At 40.0% G+C, this 23,117-nt stretch overlaps 1 long non-coding RNA gene across 1 annotated transcript in view; it reads right to left on the reverse strand.

Annotated features, from left to right (window-relative positions):
- Positions 1 to 7,143: 7,143 nt before the first annotated feature.
- Positions 7,144 to 23,117, reverse strand: part of LOC309849323 — a 49,949-nt gene continuing 33,975 nt past the window's right edge. Inside the window, exons 2-3 of the long non-coding RNA XR_014303656.1 lie at positions 8,346 to 8,479; positions 7,144 to 7,478 (exon numbers count right to left, since the gene is read on the reverse strand). This is a non-coding gene — a long non-coding RNA (uncharacterized lncRNA). The remainder of the gene's footprint in view (positions 7,479 to 8,345; positions 8,480 to 23,117) is intronic.

Below are 23,117 nucleotides of genomic sequence, written 5' to 3' on the forward strand. Positions count from 1 at the left end.
TAATTTCTCCTGTAAGTGGTACAATACAGTGTTTGACCTCCTGTGTCTGGCTTATTCCCCTTACCATATTGTCCCCCAGGGTTGATCTTAAGCTGACATTTATATCCAAATTAAAATTTGATCGATAGTAGAGGAAAAATTCCTAGCATTTTAATAATTAGGGAGTTCTTTTGTTATTCTATGAATCTCATGATTTAAGACATTTTAAATATCCCTTCCAAGAAACACTGAATTTAAAATTTGTTTTCCATTGCCTTCATTAGAGACAAATTTAATTGGCATGACAGTAAACATTGCACAGGATCAATAGGAACAAGAGCTGCTTGTTTAAGTCCTGTTATACTGAGATATTCGAAAGATTCCCGCACTCAGGTTTGGAGAACCAGTGTCAGAGGCCATATGACTTAGAGTCAAGAAATCCTGCAATAAATTTTAGTTCTCATATTTACTGGCTGTGAGTCCTTAAAGAAACCGCTTGAACCCTGTTCAGGAACCTCAGTCTCAAAGTCAGTAAAATTAAAGTAAGGATACCATCATGCCAATATCACACGTTTTTTGTAAGGATCAAGTTTTTAAAAAGAATATATGTTTTACAATATATATATATACATATATATATATATATATATATATATATGTATATATATATAAACTAGACCCATTAATATTAAAAGTTTAACTACTTTGAGTATTTCTGGCATATATAAACCATAAAGTGTTGGATCATTCCAAAGTAATGGTGAAAAGGTCCTATGCATTTTTCCCCCAGCAAGGAGCTTTGCAAAAGAATAAAAGAATATACAGTGTTAGGGAAATTCAGAACCACACAGTGCAGCATAGAAGTCAGAAAACACCCTCTTCTAAGAATCCAGAAGCATCATAAGCAGCCTTAATCCTTCTGATGTTGCATTTTGTCAATTGAGGTACAATAACAATGTCAAAAATTCCCTCTCAAGACAGAACACTGTTACTAGTAACTATGGTAGTAATAACAGTAGTAATAGATATATTAACAGGGTGGGGGGGGGACAGAAAAAATATCAAAGTTGTTCATATTCATATTCATATTCATATCAAAGTATGAATAAATACTTATTTGATCTGAATTTTGATCCAAGTTCATAAATTGTATTATGCTTAAAATTCTATGAATATATATATTTTCTAGGAAGAGAGAATCTCAAACAGACAAACAGACCCCATGTTGAGCTCAGAGTCCGATTCGGGCTCGATCCCAAGACTGTGAGATCATGACCTGAGCAGAAACCAAGAGTCAGACACTAAGCCAACTGAGCCACCCAGGTGCCCCTAAAATCTATGAATCTTCATATTAAGAAAATGTTGTGTTGGGACACCTGGGTGGCTCAGTTGGTTAAGCTTCTGCCTTTGGCTCAGGTCATGGTCTCAAGGTCCTGGGATCAAGCTCCGCATTGGGCTTTCTATTCAACAGGGAACCTGTTTCCTCTCTCTCTGCCTGCCTCTCTGCCTACTTGTGATCTCTGTCTCTCTGTCAAATAAATAAATAAATAAATAAAATCTTTAAAAAAAAAAAAATGTTGTGTCGAGGTGCCTGGGTGGCTCAGTGGGTTAAGCCTCTGCCTTTGACTCAGGTCATGATCTCTGGGTCCTGGGATCGAGCCCCACATTAGGCTTTCTGCTCAGCGGGGAGCCTGCTTTCCCCCACCCTCTGCTGCTGTTCTGCCTACTTGTGATCTCTCTCTCTCTCTCTGTCAAATAAATAAATAAAAATTTTTAAAAAATGTTGTTAAGCTGTTGTTAACACAACAGCTAGATGGAAAATGCAGCCTCAAAATCACCAATGTGACTTAGCCAACAGAGATTCAAGCATGCACTATGCACAACTCTGTTCCAAGTGCAAAAGAATCAAGACTGTGATAAGAAATAACACCCAGTTCTGCAAAGGATGAAGGGCAATGACCCTCACATATTTCCAGTGGATAAGTGTGTTACTAAGGCTTCTTTGAAAATAGTCTACAAATATCTTTTTAAACTAAAAATTCATATGGCCTTTGACTTGGTGTTGTCTTTTTGAAAATTAACCTACAGAGATAAACACAAGATATGTATGAAGATATTTATTGCAATAATTTTTATAGTAGACAAATTTACAACAGTAACAAACACAACAAATCTGGAATGATACTTGATATTCATCAGATAATAGAACTATATATACTGACCTGGAGAAGTCTATGATATACTGCTAAGTGCAAAAAGGAAGAAAAAGAGAATCACGGAGTTCTGTTTGAACATCTGAGTACTAACTTTTGTTTTATTAAACCATATTAAAAGCAATACATTTTTAAAAAATTGGGCAGAAATAAACAATTTTGAAAAATGGCAGAGAAAGCATTGAGGTGATTTTGAGTTTGCATTCAAGTAGCTTAAAATAAATAGATGATAAGCTTTTAAACAATGAACTCTAAGTTAAAAAGAGAAAATACTCAATAAGAGGCATTTGTTCCCTATTACCAAAACATGCAGAAATGTCTTGGGGAGCTGAGGGGTGGTTAAAATGAAACTGAAAAGGATTTAGATAGAATGATGGGATTTTGTTATACCCTTCCAAGAATTTTCTAGATCAAATTAAGTCAGAGGCAGAGGCTGGGAATAGCTGAATGAGACAAAATGAGACTGGACTGAAAGATTGATCCTTTTCAGTTTTCTCTGTCCAATAGACCAGCTCTGGTCGGGCCGAGAAGATACTAGTTGTCACCTCACTTAAATTCTTGGGAACTGAGCCCATTGAAATGTTTGGTTATATCCAATTTTGCTATAATTGTTTTTTCATGTAGCCTAAGAGTGTCAAAATAATTTAGAGATAAAGACATTAATTAGCATTTCTAAATAAATTTGCTGAGCTATAATCTTAATCTGGTAATATTCTAGATACATTGAAAAAATAATTTAGTAAAAGAAAATGCTTATTAGCAATCAATCTTGAAAAGATAGCACAGCCTCAGAGCTCATGGATACAGATGGCACACTCATGGTGGGATCACAATGAAATGCTAAATAAGCCAATTTGTACACGATCTTCGTCTCAAGTAATAGAGTATTTGTTTTTGTGGGATTCTGATTTCCAAAATTACCCCCCAAGTAGACCTGAACATCATTCAGGCAACTACTTAGCACTTAAAAAGCTTTCACGGAAACAGATGGCATTAATAAATAAATCTGCATATCAAACACTCACTGATAAAACTATAAGCCAGCTATGAAAATTAAAATCCAAGTAAAATAGGTAAATAGGGAAAAAAACAGTTTAGTGTGTTCCCCAATACAGAAAAATAAATGAACCCTGGAAAAGTTCTTAAAATGGCAGGTCTAAGTTTCAGGAAAGCACCAGTTAAGTCAAATGAAAAAGTCTCAATGTTAAATTCTAGTCAAAACTTATTAACTATGAATGGAGAAAATTAGCTATTTAGGTCCCCAAGGTAGATTGTACATAGATGGTGGCCACGTGGGACTCAGATATGGCATCATGGTGGCATCTAACATTCATATAACATAGAGTAGCTAATCAGATAACAGCTTATTATAAAAGGAAGAGTTTCTGACAAACAATAATTTCCTACATATTCTTAGTATCCAGGAATCTAAATATCAACTACTGGGTCGATTGTTACTTCTTTATCTATACCAAGACAGATTCAAAGATATCCACAGATTATATAGCCATCCAGGGTAGAAGAATGCCATTTACTTCTTTCTCTATTTCATAATATATGGATCTGTTTTATATTTAATACCTAAAATAAACTTCATTTATACATTTCCATTTAATTACAAATGTGTGTGTGTGTGTGTGTGTGTATATATATATATATATATATGCTAAATATATATATATAACATATCTGTATATATATAACAAAGACTTGCAGAATAGAATGTTCCTTCCAACTTGAGTAGCAAATTACTAGTGTGTGAAAGTCCCAGGGCTTAAGCTTTTTTGATTACTGGAAAGACACTGGCCAAAATCCCCTTAGAATCTCCAAAGGGTGTATACAAAATTTGCAATGCAGTTTTCACTGACAGTAAAGGGCATGAGACGTGCTGCCTACCACATATAAGAAGTGTAAAGAGAAGTTCATGATTTCTATGCCAACTGCATTTAAGAAAAGCTGGTAAACAAGTTTGCTCCATCAAGTTTACCTTCATGCTAAGATACCATCTCCATTCTGGCTGAAAAACAGTAGATAGAGAAAGAGAGAGAGAGATGTATAGATATATAGATATAGATAGATGATAGATAGATAGATAGATAGATAGATAGATAGATAGATAGATAAAATAGTGTTTTGAACAATTCATCTTCACAACTGCATTGAGTGTTTAGGCAGATGTACCACAAGATACAGGCGGGCTAGGACATATGTTTCTTGGACATCTGGAAAACTCTCCCAATTGTGCAGCAAAGAACATCATTGAAAGACCTAGAAGGAGTTATTCAAAATCATTGCTTTCCAGAGCCTTTGCTACTGACACAAAATATAGAAACTACTGAAGTTTCTTACTATTAGTCATGACCTTACTGGCTTGGGACTGAGCTATCCTATCCTATCCCCTCCACTTCCACCCCACCCCAGACAACCTGCAGCAGGCCTCCGTCCATGAATCCTCTGCTGCACCAATTACTTTCACAGCCAAGCGTCCCAAGAGAAAAAAGTCTTGCTCACTCTCTCTCCATCATAACCCCCACGCCTCCCTCAACATCTGCTTTCTTGGAATTTATTCCTCCCGCAATTTCTGGGGCTTGACACCCTGGAGTGTCAATGTTCCCTCTTCAGACCACTGTTTCTCAGTTTTCTTTGTCCTCTTTCCTCTGCTTGGTCTTTACAAGTGAATGATTCCATAGAGTTGTCCTTGGTTCTCTTCTTGGGCCACCCAGACAGGTTCCATGAAGGTATCTCACCTACACTCCCCTCTTTCTCTTCTGTCATGGTCTCTTTCCTAGTCTCAAACCCTGTGTATCCAATTACTGCTGGAAATATTCACCTAAAGTCCCAGGAGAACTTCAGCCTAAAGTTTTATAACTCACATTTTCAACTTCATTCCTTCCCACCCTCCAAATCTATTTATGCTCCTGGATTTCTTGTCCTTACCACCGGAAACCTCTTCTTGACCAAGAAGGCATACTCCCTGAGTGAGAAGCTTGAAGTCCTAGAAAAGAAGAGGTGATTTTGCATTCACCTCTGAGCTCCAGCAGAATGTGACAAAGAGTTGATGACCCATAAATGCTTTTTGAATGAGAAACTCGAAGTGAATTTTATAATGAAAACCTTTGAAGAGCCAACGAAAAATTGAACAAGCAACAAAAATGTAAAACATTGGGACCAATTTTTTTTTTTTTAAAGAAACTGGAAGATAAAGACTGGTGTCTATGTACTATTAAGCTTGCAGGAAATATCTCTAGGACTTGGTAACAACAGACATTCAATAAATACTTGTACAGTGATTTCATGAGTTAACTCACTTGTCAAAAAGCTCTATTTTAGATTTTAACTGAATATTTGAATAGCTAACTCCTAAGATTTTCTGATATTTGTTACTTCTAAGCAACAAAAAGCACAAGTACCTATTACAGTATGGGCTTTGGAGTCTGTAAGTCTTGGACAGGAGTCCCATTCCTGACCCTAATTTCTGTAAGACCTCAGACAAACAGCTTCTCATCCTAAACCTGAGTTTATTTGTAATGGGTTTAATTACTCTCATCGTGCATGTCCTGGTTTCATCTCAGAAAATTTCAGAATTATACATGGAAACTGCCACACCAAATAAAACACCCAACCACAGAACAAGAACATAGATTTCAGACAAGGACATGTTAAAATAGGAGACTTTAGGAAGTCCCAGCAGGGTTTACCTGCACCAGAGTCAAAATCTCTGGGAGTAAATCAGGTATCAGCTGTGTTGTCCAACGCTGAGTTAACCTGATGCACATAAACCAGATATTTGAGTACCACTGCCTTCGGGGAGGACAGTCATATGTATGACAGTCTTCTATCATTTAAAGTGCTTTCGAACACATTCCTGTCATCTGATGCTTTCAACAAGTCAGGGAGTCATGGACTGATTGATTGATTCATTCATTCATTCAACGGGCAATGATTGAGTACAGGGCACTGTTTGGGTGCTGGGGGAGAGGGTGTAGGATGGGAAAGAAGACCAGACATTCCTTAGTCATGGAACACACAATTCATATGGCCATCTTTACTCAAATAACACCCTGAATAATTAAAATTACACCAAGTCACGTGTTAGGAAGAAGATACATATGTCACTATGAAATCTCTCCCTGGTCGAATTGGCAAGGAAATCGTGCTTAAGAAAGGTTAATGTACATCTTAAATCAGCCTCCTCAACCATGACTAATAGTAAAAAACTGGATTTGTTTTACAATGAGCATTCTGCCATCTGTGAAACTATTCTTATCAAATTCTGGCTTCCATGTGTACAGACAACAGAGTGGTAAGGTTCCAGGGAGCTCACAGGCGATGAGCTGACCTTGAATTACAGCGATTTAGAAGTGCCAAAACAAAAGAAAAAGAAAAAAAAAACCCAAGGATGCACTGAAACAGAGCTTCAAAGCCGTGGCAAGGCCAAGGTCTAGAGATAAACAGAGGTCAGACAGACCAGCTTCCCAGAGAGCAACCAAAAATAGAAGATTCTCAAGCACGGCCATTCATTGTTGGTAGATCTGCCCTTCTTGAGAAATTTGACAGGGCACAATGTTTAAAGTCTTATAATTGTGCACATCCTTGGATCCGGAAATTCCACTTCTAGGAATTAAAATTTCAAACATCTGCTCAAAATACAAGGACGAGATGCGTTTTATTTTGAAAAGTTATTTATAATTTTAAGAAGTCGGAAACTTAAATATTCTTTTAGTGTTAGACATTTAAGTATGGTTTAGCAATAAACTCGAAAGTATGCAGCCATTAAAAAAAAGTAAGGTTTTTTGAAACAGAACATCCTTACTGCATAAAAATAGATGGGAAAAAAGTTAGATCCATGGTTTGATCTGGATTTTTAAGAATATATGCACAATAGCCATGTGTATGCATCTGTCTGTAGCAGATGGGAATAGGTATATGCAACAAAAATATTCAGATAAACTAACATTAACCAACTCTGTAATTTTATTTCATTTTCTGTCCCCACTCCTACCCCATGAACATGCATCTATAATGAGAAGAAAAACAATGACAAGCCTTTATGAAAAGAACAGTTTCTTCTGAAGAACCACATCTCTCTGGCTGCCCTGGAGGCTCCCAGACCAAAATGAACAAAGCGACAGGCTTCTCGAAGAGCAGCTTCAGCGATGAAATGGATGAGGAGTAATTTTCATGTGTGACCAGGGCATTAATGGTCTTCCAAAAGAGCATCGGTTTCCTTCTCTTTCAGAAGCCCAGAGGAAAACATATTAGTGATCATTAAGGCCATTAAAATTTCTGAAAAAAGAAAAAAATCTTATTCCAACAATTTTGGGACAAAGCAGTCCTAATATAGATTTATTAGAGTAGAATAAGCCATTCCTCAAACTGTCTGGATAGTCAGGATATAATTCTTTGAAGACTCTTCTCTTTCTTGCTCTCTGTCTTTTCATTAATGTAGCTCTTGCCTTCACATATGCCCTCTTGATTGGAAGAGCTGGACTATGTAGGCATAGTAGCTACATTCTCTTGTATGAAGCCAATAGAGGATACTGTGATATCAGCAAAATACAACATAAGATCCCAGATTCAGAAAAAAGGTCCCTCTGGGAAGCTTCAGGCGGTGACAGGTTGACAAGGCAGTATCTGAGCTCATGGACCGCCTAATGGAGGGACACGATGCACTTTCACGTCCGGTCTACTGAGCCCCGTGGATCTGGGGGGAGATGCAGGCTGCCCTCCCAGCTGGTGGCCATCTGCCTAAGTGACAACTGCCAGATGGGGGTGGGGGAGGGCTGAAATGCGGATCAAACATTAAATAAAAGGATTTCTTGAAAATCTGCATTGGCATTGATTATTCATGTGACATTCTAATGTCTTGGAAGTTTTCATTTGAAATATTTGGATAGGAATAAAAAAAGATAAATTCCTGGATGAATCGGTCTAGTGTGCTAGACATGAAGTGCTTTGAGCTTCCTACAGAAAACACACTGAATTGATTTATAAGCGGACCTGTTCCATTCAAACTTCAAACTCAGATCAAAGCATCAATAAATAAAGTTTATCTCCTCCCCCATGGGATAGGGAGCATTGACTCTTCCCTGATCACATTCCCAGTTGCTGCTGGGGTAGAGTCCCTGAAAAGCTGTTCCATGAACCTCTCACCTGTGTGTTGTCTAACTTTGAACGATGAGGAAAGGGAAGAATGGAAAATGATGGCAGCCAGGGAACTCGAACAGATCTCTGTACCTTCCTCTTGGTTTGGTTGTAAATCTAAAACTTCTCTGAATATTTAAGTCCTAGAAAATAAAACAAAAGGTGAAAACTGCCCCAGCTCTCACTGATTTGTAAGTCATAACTGGGAAGGAAAGCCAGTCATGGAAGGGACCAGAATAAATAATAACCTTTTTGTTACTTTCCCTTATCCCATTTTGAAAACATTATAAGGAAACAATTGTTTTGCAGCACCACAATTCTTTAAAAGTTACTTTTGAAGTTCAGGGCAACATTCTAGACACAATAAGCAACAATGTTTAAGAAGAATGGGACTAATAGTAGAGACACTATACTTGCTGTTATTAAGAAAATAGTAATTAACAAAAAGAAATGAAGTCAGACAGGTAAACAGACTTCATTTTTCCTTTAAAAAATTGAATTGTATATAAGAAAATATAAAAAGGCTTTTTCTTTTTCTTTTTTTTTTTTTTTACCACCACCCATCTTCCTATCAAATCCAGATTGAACACATTACAATGAACACAAACTTTCAGTGCAGTTAAGAATAGAGGTCGGAACTAAAGCATTGACCAGCAAGGATGTTCAGTTCTTCCTGATTATCGCAGAATGGGGGTGTTGCTCCTATAGACCTGAGCACGCGGGACTTGAGTGCATCAAAACTTCTTCTTACTCTTCGGTGGCCGGATCAATGATGAGGCCGGTTATTTGCTCACTTTTAAGTCCATTTCTCACTTTTAGGCAGGCATTTGGGTCTGTGTAAGCATGGGTTTTATCAAAACTGGCAGTGCTGAGGCAAAAATCTCTAAGGAAAATGGACATGTGCAAATCCTCCCATTTGATTTTTTCTGGAACATTCGATCTTATTTCAACATAATTGCTGAAAGAAGCTGTAAGCTATTTTAATATATTTACAGTCTTATAATTCCTTCTTCTATGGCTCCTATTTTCCATTTGTTGCATAGCTGGTCTTTTCGTGTGTGCGCGTGTGTGTGTGTGTGTGTGTGTGTGAGAGAGAGAGAGAGAGAGAGAGAGATTTGAGAGGGTAAGTGAGAGAACACAAGGGGATGAGCAAACGGAAAGCAAGCAGCAGCAGGCTCCCCACCGAGCAGGGAACCAGACTTGCACCTTGATACAGGGACTCCAGGATCATGACCTGAGCCGAAGGCAGACACTTAACTGACTGAGCGACCCAGGTCCCCCTTTTCTATTGTTTTTTTAAAAATATTTTATTTATTTATCTGACAGACAGAGATCACAGATAGGCAGAGAGACAGGCATAGAGAGAAGGGGGAAGCAGGCTCCCTGCTGAGCAGAGAGCCGGATGCGGGGCTTGATCCCAGGACCCTGAGATCATGACCTGAGTGAAGGCAGAGGCTTAACCCACTGAGCCACCCAGGGACCTTTCTATTGTTTTTATTGTGGAACTGTCCTTGGACACATATCTGAAAATGATACAAAGCAGTGTTTATGTGTAGATTAAAAAAACAAGAACAACAACAAAAACAACAACAAAAAACAAAAACCCAAATCTGAACGTGTTTATCTAAGCTTTAAATAGTACTATGGAAAAAAAAAAAAAAAAGTTCAATTTAGGCTCAACATTTGATTGTCGGATTTACTTCTAAGAAAATAATGGATACCAGAAATGTCTTACAATCCCTACTGAAACATAGATACGCATCTCTTCGAACAAGTAATGATTCTGCATAGGAAGCATATTCGGATGTCTATGTGTTACTGCAAAGTTAAGAAACACAAAGAACAGAAAAGCTGAGGTACAGTCATTTGAGAAATGACTACTTCTCTGTAGAGCAAGGTGAACGAACATAAGTCAGCCAGCGTGGGACAAGAAGCAAACAAATGCATTGTACAAGCATAGACACAGACAAATTCTTAAAACGCCCTCTGGTAAGGCAAAGAATCAAGGACGTGTAATTTTTACTTAAGATGGCTGAATTAACACCAGTTGACCCTGCAGTTTCCAAGTCCTCAAAACCCACAGTCAGTTCCACATTCTTCCAAGAGGAGATGGCAAGTTGTTGCCTATCTCTCTCTATTGTTTGATAGACTCTTGGGCGATCCATTCTCCCGTCCAGCCCTGAGGGGGAGGGGGCAGGCATTATTTTTGCAAAACAAGGGATTCACCCAGAAAATACAGATTTGGATACAACTCTCTGAGTCCCCACTTAAGTTCAGTTTTGCAGAGAATGTAAACTTCCAGGCTCTGTGTGTCAACATCAGCTATAGGACCTCACCTGGGATAATCTGCGGGGGGGGGGGGGGGGGCGGGTGGCGAAGGGGGTTCTTGTGGAATACCACATTTACTCCGGGGCTATGCTTTAGTGAAACATTTCCTATTTGCTGGCCCCCAAAAAAGTTCTGTCAGGAGATATTTAAGGTTCTGGCACATTTTCTGGTGCCAAGACAAGCTTTCACTTGGCCTGCAGCGGCTACAAACCCCTGACAGATCTAGGAAACACAGTACCTTCCTCTCCTGACTGTTTCTCCCGGTTTTTCAGAGAACAGCTAGAGTTTCAAAGGCACTCCCATTTTAGAGTAGTTTCACTAGTGCTGAAGAATGCAGACTCGAGTGTCAGAAAGGAAAAAAAAAAATCAGAATCTTCATTTTGCCACTGATTTGGCTAGAGGCTGTGAACCATCATACCTTAATGTTTCCGGTTTCACCATCCTGACCCGGCAATGACTGCCAAATAAGATAACTCATGTGAAGTGCCTAGAACAAAGCCTGCGTCGTCAAATGATTATTACCAGTAACATAAGCATTAACGGACCATAAACCTAGACCTGGCGGTTTCTCTGACAGCCGTGACTCACCTGTCTTACAAACCACAGTAGCATACAAGTAGGGGCAAACATGTGCGATGCCATCTGACTAGTTTCTCGACCACACATCCCTCCAGGAGACCAACTAAGGCTACTGGGAATACTCAGCATGAGTACTGACCAGGTGCTCTGTGCCGCTGAGCAGTGTGAAGGTACTTTTAAGACAAGGCAACAAACTAAGGATTTCCTAGTTAAAACACTGCATGCATCTAGCAATGCCCAACTAAATATCATCACCAAATAAATGTTTTTAAAATAGGAAAGCTGGGTAGGGGCATCTGGGTGTCTCAGTCAGTTAGGCATCAAACTACTCTCGATCTTGGCTCCGTCATGATCTCAGGGTCCCAAGATGGAGCCCCGTGTTGGGCTCCTCACTCAGCAGGGAGTCTGCTCCTCCCCTCCCTTCTCTCCCTCCCCCTCCCCCACTGCCCCTGCCCTCACTCATGCTCACTCACTCCAAAATAAATAAGTCTTCTAAGAAAATTAAAATAAAAAAGCTGGTTAATGTAGCAACAGTTGGTCAATAGGAAAATGAGGCTCCGTAGCCTTATTACCACTTCTCAGAGGCTTCTTTGCAGTGAGATCGCCCTTCCAAAAATCTAGAGCTCCCGCCTCACCCCAAGGTCGGTAGAGAAAAGTCTTCCAGTTATGATCATGGCTAACTTCCTGTTTCTTGGTATAGTCTTCCTCTCAGTCATGATCACACTCCAATGCCACAACAGAGAACATGTTCCATTTAAAGAGCTTAGTTATAAACCAACCACAAAAAAGGGACAGAAGTCCACCATTTCAAATGCTGGCTATGTAGCCATACTAATACACAGCCTTAAACCCCTCAAATCAACAATACACTATCAATACAGTTAAAAATATTTTTTTTTCAATTTCTACCAGAAATGTGAGCACAATAAGAGTTAACTGACAACCCAAGGGAGAGAAAAAAAAATTGCAGTTTTCTAATATCCAAAGAGCTCTTACAAACCAATAAGAAAAATATTCCATAGGAGGATAAAAAGGGTTAGAAAAAATTTTTAAGAGACATTCTTTTTTAAGAAGGTAAAGAAGAGAAATACAAGTAGCTGATAGATCTTAAAAATTTAGTCCCAATATTAAATAAGTTGAAATAGTAAAATGAAATAGTATTTATATACAGAAGTTAAAAATATCGACCAGTATATGTGTGTGAGGGAAAACACTTATATAAGTGGGAGTATAAATGGCATAACTTTCTTAAATATCAATTATAACATCTAGACAAAATTTTAATGTGTGTCATTAACTTAAAAATTAAAAAGTTTAAGGATATATGTACAAAGATGTTACAAGTTATTCATACTGCTAAAACATTGAAGATAACAGGGCTCCTGGGTGACTCAGTCAGTTAAGCATCTGACTCTTAGTCTCATCTCAGATTTTGATCTCAGGATCGAGAGTTCAAGCCCCACATTGGGTGAGGCACCTACTCAAAACAAAACAAAATAAAACCATAAATAAATAAATAAATAAAATTGAACATGAAGGTTCTTCATTAGACAATGTTTTTTAAGATTTTTTTTTTTTTGACAGAGATCACAAGTAGGCAGAGAGGCAGGCAGAAAAAGAGGGAGAAATAGGCTCCCCACTGAGCAGAGAGCCCAAAGTGGGGCTCGATCTGAGGACCCTGCAGGTAGAGGCTTTAATCCACTGAGCCACCCAGGAGCCCCCACAATTGGTTTTTAAAGTATACTAACATAACACAATAAAAAATAAATAAATAATAAATATAAAGCATATATCTACTAAAAATACTCATGTAATATTTAAAATATACAAAATTTATTTAAACTCATACTGTTGATAGAGAGCTAAGCTCCCAGGTAATCATGCATATAATGTTACCATTTATGTAAAATTATGCATGGCTAAAACAACGGAGAATAAGAAAGGTCAAAAACATGATTATTTGGGGGCAGTAGATTTCCAAAGATATGTTAAGTATGCTGTATTATTTACATTTTACTATGAATGTGTCCTCTTTTAAGATAAACAACATTTCACTGGAAATAGAAATCGTGCTTCTTCCACTGAATGATCAGGGTCCTCTAAAAGGGTGCAGCTACAGTGCAATTCTCAGAGAAGATGACGGCCCAATGTAAGATTTGGGCAGCTCTTGGATTTCAGGAGTTCAAGCACTGCCACACAGTGTGAAAAGGGAAGAATGTGCTTCAGACCAGAGCTGGTGAGAGTAGAGCAGCAGCAAAGATGAGCGAGAGCCTCTGGCCCATATGGTCTCTCAGGCTGGCTGGAACAGCCCTTGCGAGAGCCCTGCTGCCAGGCAAACTGGAAGCTCAGAGCCCAGGCAAGGGAAGAAGCCCCGGCTGGACAAGCCGAAGCTGGGGCATTAGTGGCCCCTCCTCCCAGGCTCTTCCCATCAGGATCTGAACAACAGCCTACTCTAAAAGACAAAGACAAAGGCACTGGCTGTCTCTGAGATCTTGATCGGGGAAAGTGAGATGTGGTTGGTGATGCCAGTGTTGTGGGAGGAGGAAAACCTCACCCACCTTGGTCCCCAGCTGGGCACGCAGGGGTGGAGGCTTCCAGAATCACATGGGACCCACTCTCCAACTGTGGAGCCCAACGAGGGCTACCTGGCTGCCATAGCCTCTCTCACATGGAGAGCAAGTATCCTAAGCACAGGGTTCCAAGGTTATCTGACCACATGCCACTCTGCGCCGCTCCTTCCATGGTGGTTCCTGGACACATCTCCAGGCAGCAAGCTTCCGTCCACACTTGGACTTGTCTCTAAAACCTTTGTCTTCTGCTTGTTCTTTTCTACCACTCCAGGACTGTGTCAACCTCTCTTTGACCCCTGGCTCCTCTGGAGCTCATACGGTCTGCAACTTTTCTCCCCTTCTGCACCCCGGACTTCAGAGAAGTCTCTTGATCCCCTCCAGTCCTCCCTTTCCTCAGTGAGGACCCCAATGGCTGGCCTGCCTACTTCTGCTGTTCTAAGTCGGTTCTGCACCCAATACCTGCTCTGTCCCCAGAACCTGCCAGCTCCAAGGACTTTTCTTCCCTTCCACCTCAGCCCCTCTTAAAATGTCCACCTTGCGTCAATATGCTGTTTCCTGGCCAACATAGCCAAGTATCTCAGCATCAACGATGTTTGCTTAAATGCTCCCTGTGTCTGTTTTATAATTTTAGCTTCAAAATAAACCTAAGAGTAAGAAATACTGCTGCCTGCTACTTAGAGAGTCAATTCTATGTGCCTCACACTTTTTCTTAAATTCACATGCACTCACTGATTAACAGAACTCTATGAGGCAAATACTTTGCCATTTCTATTTTATAAAAAGCATATTTAAGCACAAAGAGGTTATCTATTTGTCCAAGGTCATGAGGCTGCTAAGTGATGAAGCTGATTCCAACTGAAGGCTGGATTGTCAATAAAAAGTAACTCTGACCCGCATCTGTACCTGCACGACTGTCCCTCCCCCTTCCCAGGACAGGTGAAGACCTCCTCACAGCTCAGCAAGGTCCTTCATGCGCTCCTGGAGCAACGCCCCTTGACTTCTCAGGACTGGCTCTTCCATCACTCTGCTCTCACCCTCACTGCAGTTCAGCCCTTGCCCCATTGCCCACCAAAGCTCCTCTTATCAGGTTTGTCTAGAAGACCCCATTCTTGCTGAAGGTAGCAGGACTTCCTCAAACATAAGCTTTCTAGCCTTCTTGGCAGGATTGATTCCACTGTCTTCTCTTCCTTGATATTTTCTATTCTCTTGGCTTTTGCCATTGACACTCAAAGGTCCTCTACTAGGAGTTTCTCTTAGTTTCTTGATGGCAACTCCCTTCTCATTGATCTAAATTCTGAAGACTTTCTGAGCTAAGTCTTAGGGGCTCTCTTTTCTGTTCATATTTTATTCTCAAGGAATTCCCATCCAAGCCCACGGCTATTAGAAGAGGTTCTTAGTAGCAAATAGCAAAAACGGACTTATAAGCTAAAAATGAAATGTGTTAAGAGGACTTAGGAAAGCTCACCAAATTGCTGGAAGGGCAGGTAAACCAGATTAAAGGCTGAGTTGCCACGAGCAACACCACAAACCATGCCAGAGAGCTCGCTGCCCTTGGGCTCAGCCTTGACACTACCAGCAAGACCACAGTAGCTAGGACGACTACTGACCTAAGTCAAGAGCAAGAGCTCTCTGACACCTCCCTCCTGAGCCTCAAGCTCCTGAATAACAGTCTAGAGGGGTAAGACTGGGTGGCAGAGCCCAAAACTTTGGTGGCAAAGGAGGCTGAGAATGTACCCAGTATCTGTTCCTATAGGAGACGGACTCTTTTCCCCCATGCTAAGCTCATAAAGTGGAGAATTACCCAAATGTGGGCAGAAATTCCGGTGTTGAACACTCACCCTAAGAGCTTTGTCTCATGGCTGGATGTGTCCTCTATATCCTGCAGACTGTCCTACTTCTATGTCTACCTCAAACAATTTTTAAGATCTGGTATCTCATTTAGGGTACTTACGCTTATCTCACATTTAACCTATCTGACGCCAGTCTTTGAGTCCACAACCTTACTGCCTGCGTTTCTACTTTTTAATACATTTCTTGACATCTGTTTGCTCATCCTGAGAACTGAAATGTCCACCTTGATACCTTCTTTCCCTTCTGCCTTATCCCCAACCTAACACCCGGTTCTGTTTGTTCCCACTGAAGCATCTCTCCCCATTCTCTCATCTCTTTCTCTACCTTCTCTCGCCGCACTTTTACCTGCATTCTAACTTCTGTACTGGAAACCAGCCTTTCCTCTTGATGGTCTAGATTCTATGCTCACAGCAATTTACAAATCTTTTAAAAGGGGGTTTTGGAAGATGTTGGTCTCAGATTCAAACTCCATCTGTGGCTTCCCCTTTACAACTATATAAGAGGTCTTACACAGAATTTGGACCTGCAGACTTGCTCCTAGCTGTGTCCTGTAAACTACCGTCGCTGCTTGGGATCCGCAGTTACTGAAGAGATTAAGCTTCTTCCCGGTACAGACCCATCACTAATGTTGTCCTTGTCTCCTGGAATGGAATATACCTCCCTCCTGCTTCAGTTGACTCCAACCAGAGATACAGTTCTCCACTGAAACACTATTTGCTCAGTGAGGCCTTCCCTGATCCTCCAATGTTACCTAGTTTACTCACATGCCTTTGTTTTTTTTATATTCTCTTCTTCCCTGAAATTTATGATAATTTACATTTTCATATTTGTCTGTAATATTATGTATCAACATTTGGCTCCCCAACTTAGTAATGTGAAGGTAGAAGCTGCCTCTGTCTTCTTTACCAATGGAGACCTAGAGTCTTTCTAAATGGAGGTAGTTGCCCAATAGCATTTGATGGAGGAGAGAGATAACCAACCTAGCCATGTAGGATATCCCACCGAGGGAACAGAAACAAATACTAGACTGTCCCTGCCCCAAGGAGGCTTAGTAAGAATTCATGGGAGAAAAACAAGATAGAGGTTGCCCTAGAAATCTTTAGTTGAGTATATTTGGTCAAGATAGTCCCTAAAAACATCAACTGCCCAACCTTATTCTGCAGTAAAAGAAGAGGAATGGCGTCCAGAGTAAGCAGGACTGGGATCAGGAGTCCCCACTCTGCTTTGAAAAAAAGGACAAGAAGAGAAAGGGCAGGATGATACGCCTCCCAGGAGCTGACGATAATGGTTTGAGGAGTTTCCTCTCCTGTCGCCTCCCCTTCCCCACCCCACTGTGGAGCAGTTGTTCACATACCTCATTCCTACAAGTGGCTGCTGGTCAGCCCTTCAGTGTCTTTCACTGAGTGTCTATTATGTTCAAGGTAAAAAAAAAAAAAATCACAATTCTTGCTCTTATGTAATTTAAAATCCAGTAAAAAATAGTACAGGCATATAAGTAATGTTCTCATAAATTGATGTTAGTTATGTTGCTACGGTACTGGCCAGCCTCCACGGTGTGATGTCCTTATTCCACAAAAAGTGTGTTCAGTGCTCTAAGAATGGCATGATCAAATTACTATAGAAACAGAGGGACTCCTTCATACTTACATTTTAAAAACAATTCTTAAGAAGGTATGTAAAAGTAGTCCAAACCACTTGACAAGGTTCTGGCTAGACCCTTAGGAGAAGGATCTCCCTGAAGGGAGAGACATGGTTTTCATTGAAACCATGTGGCATGTAGTCATCTCCCTTGATGGTTAAGCAAGGCAATGTTTGTTCAAAGACAGCCTCTGCTTTGAAACAGCCGGCCTGTGGTAGGAGGTGCTGACATATAGTGTCTCCCAGGACAGGAGACCTGGACATCGGCCGCCTTCATTGCTGCCACATCCGGGTTCAGTAGAGACCCTGCATGAACTTCCTTCCAATTCAAAACATAACCGCTTTGTTGACTGGTGTTATCCCCTAAAACCAGACTCAGCTCCAAGAGTGAAGAAACATGGGTGTGACATTAACACTTCTGGTAACCGGAAAGTTTTCCCTTTGTCGTAGACCCATTGAGGGGCAAAGACAGAGGACTCTGCCCAGCAGTGCTGCACAGACTCGGCTGAGACACTCCATCTCCTACACGCAGGTCACAGGGACTGAGGAGAGGTCAGCCCGCTCTTCTTTATCTGTTCTGACACTGGGATTATGATCAAGAATCCTCTCTTGTCCCATGATTTCAGGACAAATTTCAGTTTACCTGCATGCCACGTTTTCATTCAGCTCCTCTGTTGCCCGCTTAAAAGAGTCTTAAATGGTCATTTATTCCTCCAGGTACTGCTGGGGCCAGAGCTATAATGTTTTAAATATCCTTCCCAGGTTTTTCTTGTTGTATTTTATGATCATCCAGAAAGGTTAGGTGTGTGGGCTTAATCTGACGGCATGAAAATAGCTGTTATGTCCTCAAACACATGGACATGTTCTTCTAAAAACTTCAGTGAAATCTATTTCTGGACTCTGCTATACAATATTTATAAAGTGTTTCAATTTGTCTTAAGATCAGAATAGCACGCAGATGAAGTAAGACAAGTGAGAAACAAAAGTACCTGTTGTCCAATTTCTTTTGCTTAACAATCGAAATTAACATCTTTAATCTTGCTTTCATTGGGAAAGGCAAAGAAAGGGGAGGGTGAGGAATATTCACTGCTGATCTTCAATGCACCAGTTGCTATACTCAGAAATCACGGGTTTTCTTGTTCAATTATCCCATCACGACAAGGTACAAATTTGTACTCATATTTTAGAGACAGTGAAACTAGGGCTCCAAGAGGGTAAGTAAAGGTCTAAAAACTGTCCATGTGGTGCCTTAATACAGCCAGGCACCCTCTTTCACGTGTGTCCAAAGACAGCAACGTATCGATCTCTGTGACCTCAGACATTTTACACAAGGAACATAAGTAGATTCACCGTCATTCTCTACTCTTTGCAATTTTAATATTTCAGGAGGGTTCAAGGTATATTCACATAAAGAAATTGCAACAGCTGTAACAAGTCAGCCCAATTTATTAAAAAAAAAAAAAAGGAAAAGGAAAAGAGGAAAATTATACATCCTATAACCCATAAGAGCAAGTTCAAGACAGAGCTGGGTCTAACAGTTTCCCTGCAGGTTAGCAGGGACAGCTGTGTTCCACGTAAATTTGCTGACCCTCATGAACTTCCCATCAACAAGATTTTCTCATCCTCCCATTATTGCTGTTCAACGATTAATCAACAGCTGTTGAAACATTGTAAGCATGCTTGTAATTTGGGGTAAAATTAATGATTGCCTATCTATTAAAATGCAGAGGGAGGCTTTGATGCTCAGCCCCAGTGTGAACTTGCTGATTTATTCTTCAAATCAATTACCCTCCTGAACTCCCTTGTCTCCTGACATTGGCTAAGAGCATCCCACACCCTACACTTCTCCCAAGTGAGCCTGTGACATATGTAAAAACATATAGTCTTGCCCAGACATGGGGTTCTGTAGAGCACAGAAATATACTAGTAGAGTAAAAGAGAAGCATAGGTAGAAAGAACAAGATTTTGTATTATTGTTTTACAGTTACCTAAAAGTAAATTTCTAGAAAGAATGGTTCTTTCAAAGCAGTTATGAATTCAGTGAATCAACAACTCAAACAGTAGTATCAAGTTTTATATAAAAATAAAATAAAGCTAATGAAACCACTTCGAATGGGTTCATTCCTCACTGGTTCGTATTTGCAAAGTGTTTCATAATTTACCTAAGGTCTCACCCTGTTAACCCAGACATGAACACTTAACTTCTGCAAAGTGGATGGTTTGTCAATGGTGGTGCCCTAGGTTCATCAAGCCCAGCATTGGGATCCTGCTTTGATGGCCAAGAGTCTTGACCTTGTTCATGCTTATCCACTATGTCAGGAAGAGAAAACCCTATGCTCTGCTCCTTCAAGATTATTTTAGGAATGCACTGGACCATTTTGATTATTAGTTTGGTTTGCCTTTTTATAGTCATGACATGTCACAGTCATCAAGGAATAAAAGAATTCTCTTGAATTCAGAAAAACACAAGTAGACCATAGAAACAGATATAAAACACTACTAGTGTCTACACTACTCTCTACAGCACACTGCACTGCTACTACCTGTTACAGATCAACTAAATAGTAAACAGTCACCATTGTGTTTCCATCCTGACAGCTCAGGAGTATATACAGGCTTCAGATCACCCACCCAGACAACCACCGGTATGGCAACCCTAAGTCAAGCTATCCTTCAAGCACGTTTCAGCTCTGCCATCAACCTGTTTGTTTTTGTCAGATTACACGTAGAAAGGAAAAATAATCAGAATATTTTTTTGCAAAAATAGAAACAACCCTTGCTCTTAGGATATGAAACACATAATTTAGGGTGAATAAAGATTTTAATTATGTAGTAGTTTACAGATTTCCATTCTCCTCTACCGGTATGAAATTTTCGGGTTCTCAATTCAACCAGTCTTTGTTTTCCTTCAAAGTACAGCAACAAAATATTTTTTCTCTTCCACGAGGAAGCAATATTTTTCTATAAACTACATCTAATATATTAGTAATAATGGTGTGCCACTTCAAACAAATTACAAACTAATGTTAGTGTTCTTACCAATGGTATACCAAATAACAACTCCCTGTAGGCCAATTTGCATACAAAATGTAGCATTTAAAGCCAAGTTACAATTAGCACTTTATTATGGAACCCTGTGATTGTGATAGACTGTAAACTACTTATACCTACTATGAGGATTTTCATTTATGAAAAATTACACTATTAGAATTGTCATTACAACAGACCAACCTGCGTTCAATTACTTACAAACTCAGACCAAGAGTCATTGTTTATACTGAAGGAAGGAGAAAGTACAAAGCATCGCACCCCCTCTGATGTGACAGTGCAAAATAAACAAGATGGATAGCTGAGCAATTATGTACTTAAATGACAAATATAGTGACACCACACCTGTGTACACCTCTCAGTCACATCCTATGTCAGAAAAGCAAGCACAGAGGAATTTGAGCCACTGCAATCAAAAAAGCAAAAGTCAGAAAGAGCACTTGCCTTTCAAAGTACAGGGTTTACTAATTAATAATATGGGGAGTGCTGGATTTCCTCACAAGAATTTACAAAACTAGATAATCGTGTCCCCAGGACTCTCACATAGTTCACTGTTTAAAACTTTGCGACGACGTGGATGGAACTAGAGCATATCATGCTTAGCGAAATAAGTCAAGCAGAGAAGACAACTATCATATGATCTCCCTGATATGAGGAAGTGGTGATGCAACATGGGGGCTTAAGGGGGTACGAGAAGAATCAATGAAACAAGATGGGATTGGGAGGGAGACAAACCATAAGTGACTCTTAATCTCACAAAACAAACTGAGGGTTGCTGGGGAGAGGGGGTAGGGAGAGGGTGGTTGGGTTATGGACATTGGGGAGGGTATGTGCTATGGTGAGTGCTGTGAAGTGTGTAAACCTGGCGATTCACAGACCTGTACCCCTGGGGATAAAAATATATTATATGTTTATAAAAAATTTAAAAAAAAAGAAAAAAAATTAGAGTCATATGGGTGAGTGTGTGATTGTGAATACATGAATGTGTCTTACCAGGGCTGATTTTTCTTACTAACCTTCCAAAATTCATACACTCAGCTTGCTAAACTAGATTCTACATTTGAAGGGGAAGGCGGGTTCTCGGTGGCAGCTCTCAAGTTCCTCATTCTAAAGAGAAGTTAGAGAGCTCACGTGTTCTGACAGTCTGCTTCTGGTGAAAGAGGGTACCTGCCTGAAATGGTACTTATACTCTTCATTTTAACTTCAGGTTATTTTCTATGCTCCACCTCAATATAAAAAACAAACTGAGGTTGAATACGTTTATATTTTGGTTTGGTTTATATAATAAAGTAATAGGGCAGCCTGGTTTATGAAGATTTTCCAGACACTGAGAAAAGCCAGAGATGGACACGTAAGCCAATGTACACATACATCGCAAGTGCGCGCGTGCGCACACACACGTTTCATTTGAATGACTCTTGAAGACATTGCACGTGCAAACCAAAATTCCATTTAACAATGATCTCAGAGTCTTTAAGCATCTATTAACAATCAAAGTTCCATTCTTCTTATTCCTTATTTCAGCTTGCTTTTTTTGTACACTAAGAATGATACAGTCCCCCAATCTTTTTCATTCTTCCCTGGCATAATTTTCCCCCTATTTCAAATATTAGTCAGAGTGCAGGAGTAAGTGGCGGGGGAGGGGGGGAGATACCCTGCAATGGCAGATTCTATAAATACTACAGCTTAATTCTGTTCTGAGATAAGCAACCAGAGTTGCAGCTGCCATCAGCAGAAGAAATGCAGGCTGCACGAGACAAAACATTCCCCAGTCATATTTTTATAGCGAACAGAACACTACAAAGTAATAGAAATTACAGTGTCCTGTGAAGAAGGGTTAGCACCGACTTTAAAGTATGTTCACTGCGTTCCCACTGATTTGGGTCAGGACCTTAGATAAGTCATTGAACTGCTTTGTGACTCAATTTCTCAGATGCTAAATTGGCAGAAACCCCATCTGAAACCTTCCTATCAACAGCACAATGAATATTACAGAGATGATACAGGTAAAGACATGCTGGATTCTAGAGTCCAAAGGACGCGCCTACCCGGTGTGAGCACACACTTCTTACGGTGGAACGGAGAGCCGCCAGTCTGTCTACCATGACTTAGCAAATCAGGAGCATTGAACTTCCCAGGCTAAAAGACACTTTGGCATGTTCATTAATGTAAGTCCTGCGCACTCTCTTGTCATTATTATCCATACTTTTTGCGCGACAGCACAGGTTCTCCAACAATCTCAGAGTCGATTTCAGTTCACAAACAGGTCAGCACTCGATCCACGCAATACTATTAAAATTATTAAAAGACTATTAAAATGTAAAAAAAAAATTATGGAGATCTCAATTTCAGAATGTAAGTTAATTCAAGATTTCCATTAAGGGTATTTCTTTTCCTTATTTTGCCGTGCACATTCCCTTCCATGGAACAGGAGGAGAAAATGCGAAAGCACTCAAATCATTGTCATGTTTGTTGGTGCTGAGCTAAAAGTTTGGTGGCCAAAGTATCATACTCTTTTCTGAGCTTCCTGATTTTCTGGAGCCTGATCTTAAGGGGCCCTTGAGAAGATACTCTCCTCACCTGAGCTATGATTTCTTTTGACATGACTAGAAAAGTAGAGGGAGAGTCTGGGCAGCACAGAGGATTCTCAGCTGACTTTATCACTGGCTGTCCTCAAAAACACTGTTATGGTTTGTTATTGGTGCTTTTCTGACTGCTTAGGAACCATGAAGCCCAAACTATAACGTGAACATAGAACACGGGCTAT

Source organism: Mustela nivalis (assembly GCF_964662115.1).
Source record: "Mustela nivalis genome assembly, chromosome: 15".
Classification (NCBI taxonomy): domain Eukaryota; kingdom Metazoa; phylum Chordata; class Mammalia; order Carnivora; family Mustelidae; genus Mustela; species Mustela nivalis.